At 42.7% G+C, this 4066-nt stretch overlaps 1 pseudogene; it reads right to left on the bottom strand.

Annotated features, from left to right (window-relative positions):
• LOC140851243 (phototropin-2-like) overlaps nucleotides 1–558 on the bottom strand; it is a 35996-nt pseudogene extending 35438 nt beyond the window's left edge.
• Nucleotides 559–4066: the final 3508 nt, after the last annotated feature.

Below are 4066 nucleotides of genomic sequence, written 5' to 3'. Positions count from 1 at the left end.
CGAGGATCCAGATAAATAATCCATTTTCATTAAACTCAAAACTCTGGTTCTCTATTTGCATATTCTGACTTGAGTGTCGAGGGTCCTTGTCAGAGCACCATCCTCAAGCCTGGACTTTTTTTGCAGGTTTCCAGCTCTGCGTTCCTTTATCTTCGACGTCAATCAGAAACCAACCGCAACAGATAGAGGAAGGGACGAATCTTTGGTCCTATAAAAGGAGTAGACAAATCAAAAACTCCAATGATAGCTCACGCAGAACATCCTCTCGATGAACTAATGCTTCCACTTCTCGTCAGGTGCAGAATGAGATAAATCATTCTGTCCCTATACCTCCGACAACTGAAGTTCTCACGTCGGCACAGCAGCCTACAGCGGTGACCATGGAGCAGTTCAACCTACTTTTTCAGTAGGTGCAGCAACTCACAGCTGTCATTCAGGCAGCGATTCAACCTCCGTCGGCACCTCAGCCGGTGACTCAAACTCAGATCCCTCCAATCCAGCAAATGGTGGCGGATCAGACCCGAGAACCAAACAGATAGCGGTCTCCGAGTTCTCCATCAGGGCATGATTCAATCCCCCGACCGACGATCACCTCCGTGCTTGAAGCACATACCAACTTAAATGTGGAAAGTGGAGCGAAGACTTCGAGAAATGGATCAGAAGATCCAGCAGATCTACAACAACCCATCAACATCATCCGATGAGTTCGATTCTGAACCACTTTTTGTGGCGAGCATTCTCCAGGAGCCTATCCTACCAAACTTCAAGGTTCCTCAGCTAGAGAGTTACGATGGGACCACAGACCCCATCGATCATATCAACTGCTTTCGAGCAATTATGCTTCTTCAGGATGCTTCTGACGCTATTCTGTGCCAGACCCTTCCCTCCACTTTGAAGGGGGCCAGTTTGACATTGATATTTCAGTCTGAAGTCGATCTCTATTCACTCTTTTCGACAGCTGAGCCAGGCCTTTGCTCCTCATTTCGTTACCAACTGGCAGCAGCAGAAGCATTTGACTACCTCTAGACCATCAAGCAGAAGGAGGGTAAGTCCATTCGATCCTACGTAGCTCGTTTCAACAGAGTTATGTTGAAAGTCCGTGATCTAGATTACTCGATCGCAATATCCATCCTGAAGAGTGGATTATTGATGGACGACTTCAAAAAGTCATTGTTGAAGATTTTTCTCTGAGATTTTTTGGAAATGTTGGCTCGGGCAGAGAAATATGCCCGATTAGAAGATTCTTTGACGGAGAAAACAGTCCAAGCAACCCCAGCTGTGGGAAATCGAGAGCAAAGCGGGACTCACTCGCCCAAGCAGAATAGTGAAAATCGCCGCCGCTCAAGGTCCCCACCGAGGAGAAGGAATGTTTCACCAAGGAGGAATCATTCATCTCTGAGGCGATTTGGTGATCTCACTGTGTTGAACACTTCAAGAGGAGAGATCTTGATGGAAGTACGAGCCGAGCTACCTCCACCTCCAAAGATGCGAATAAATCCCGAATGCCATAATTCGAACAAGTATTGCCTCTATCATCGTGACCACGGCCATGATACTGAGGATTATTACCAGCTCAAGGAGAAAATTGAGCGTCTGATCCGAGTAGGGAGGCTAAATCGATTCATCTGATGATAAGATTCTCCGCATCGATATCCTCCAAGGGCTGAACAGCAGTGGCAGAGATGCCCCATATTTCAGCAGCGACAGCTCTAGCCTCCTCAGCCTCAACTGGCTCCAGTGCAACCACAAGCTAAGGGGCAGCGATAGTAGAAGATCGACCTCTGCGAGGTGAAATTAACATGATAATTGAGGGGTCGTCTGGATCGGTGGAGTCGCATATGGAAAAGAAGCCTCAGCTCGAGGAACCAATAGTCTTTACTGAACAAGATGCTGAAGATGTACAAACTCCGCACAATGATATGGTAGTTATTACTGCTAATATTACTGACTATAATATACATCGTATTTTATTGATAATGGAAGCTCAGTCGATATTTTATACTTGCTACCTTCACTACAATGGAGTTTATTCTAAAATAGCTAAGTAAATTCAGTACTCCTATCCAAGATTTCTCAAAATTTGGTAATTTTGGAAGAAACTATAAGACTACCTCTTATGGTGGGAACTAAGCCCAAACAAATGACCATCCATGTTGATTCCTTGTGCTTAACCTACCATCAGTCTACAATGTAATTCTTAGCCGACCAAGTCTAGGGGCGCTGAAGGCAGTAGTGTCAAGCTATCATTTAATGATGAAGTTTCCGACGGAGGTGAGAGTGGGACAAGTCTGAGGCAATCAAACCATAGTCCGACAGTGCTTGCTGCTAAGCTGTGGGCAGAGGAACAGCCGATGGCATCCCAACCTGAACTCCCAATAGGTTTGGATGCCTGCGATGATCTGGCTGAGTATGCTCAGCCATCTGAGGATCTGGTGGAGATCCCTCTGAGGAAAGAAAAGCTTAATCAAACTGTGAAGTTCAGGTCATCCATAGATCAGGTAATCAAAGCTCGATTAACTGCTCTTTTGTAAAAAAATACAGACCTATTTGCTTGGACAACAGCAGATATGCTTGGCATAGACCCGGGGTGATGACCCATCCAACTTTCCGCTTTATAAAGCAGAAGAAGAGAAGCTTTATTCCAAAGCACCAAAAAGCGATTGCTGAGGAAGTAGACAAGCTCGTTAAGGCTGGTTTCATCTGAGAGGCAATTTATCCTAACTAGCTTGCCAACATGGTGATGGTCAAGAAGGTGAATAGAAAATGGCGCATGTGCTTCGACTTCATTGACCTAAACAAAGCCTGCCCTAAAGACAGTTATTCTCTTCTTCAATTAGATCAATTGATAGATGCCACTTCTGGGCACAAGCTCCTCATCTTCATGAATGCCTTCTCCAGTTATAACCAAATCCGGATGGCAACTGAGGATGAAGAGAAAATAGTCTTTATTACTAACTCTGGGCTTTATTGTTACAGGGTGATGCTCTTTAGGCTAAAGAATGCAAGGACAACATACCAGCGACTGGTGAATAAAATATTCAAAGAACAAATTGGTCGCAATATGAAGGTCTATGTGGATGATATGTTGGTAAAAAGTTGAGTAACCCAGGATCATATAGCTGACCTCCAAGAAACCTTCAGCACCCTGCATCGATTCTAGATGCGATTGAATCCCACTAAATATGCTTTTAGAGTTAGCTCTGAAAAGTTTCTCAGATTTATAGTGTCACGCCCCCGACCCGAGATTTGAATCGAGGATCATGGCAACCGCATACTTATAGAATACTTTTTCCATAAGCATGCAAGGCATCTCATCATGATATCTTCGCAAACAGTTAAATAAATTTTTTTTTATTCAATAATCAAACCTTAATTCAAATAACAAATCAAAACTTAGTGTTCAAAAGAAAGTAACTGTCTGACAAAGTCAACACTAAAACAAAAGTAAAAGTCTTAAATAAATTCTGAGAAAATCCTAAATCAATGAGTTAACTCCATCTCTAATCGCTCTCCCAACCGAAATCCCGCATTATGCTAATTTTCTGGATCTGTAAGAAAAACATAAAACTTATCATGAGCTAAATAGCCCAGTAAGCAGTGTATACCTTTAACTGAATAATCAGGCAAATAATACTATGCATAACAAATCAATATGTAATTTCATGAAATCATATTCATACTGTTAATCATATATAAAAGTCAATTCATCATAATTTTATTTATATTTTTCTTCTTAAATTCATCAATTTCTTAAATTCTTCTTACCAACCATGACTATGACCACATTATCCCTGTGGCAGGGTCATAATACCGCGTATCTGCTTGCGGTGGGCTGCGAATCATCTGGCAGCCAAGTCCTTTGGAACCGCTGGTCTAGCTAGCGGTTTTGTCGCTGGTCTATCTGGCGACATGTCGCTGGTCTCACTGGCGACATAAATCCTCAGGACAGTCAATTGCCAACGTATATGCCCCATTGGCGGGGTCCTCAACACAGTCAGGTTGTCAATTTCATATTGTCTTCCAATTCATATATTATTTTCAAGAATAATAAAATTAATTGATATTC

The sequence above is a fragment of the Elaeis guineensis genome, chromosome 8 (assembly GCF_000442705.2).
Source record: "Elaeis guineensis isolate ETL-2024a chromosome 8, EG11, whole genome shotgun sequence".
Taxonomy (NCBI): domain Eukaryota; kingdom Viridiplantae; phylum Streptophyta; class Magnoliopsida; order Arecales; family Arecaceae; genus Elaeis; species Elaeis guineensis.
This window is presented reverse-complemented; position numbering and strand designations above follow the sequence as displayed.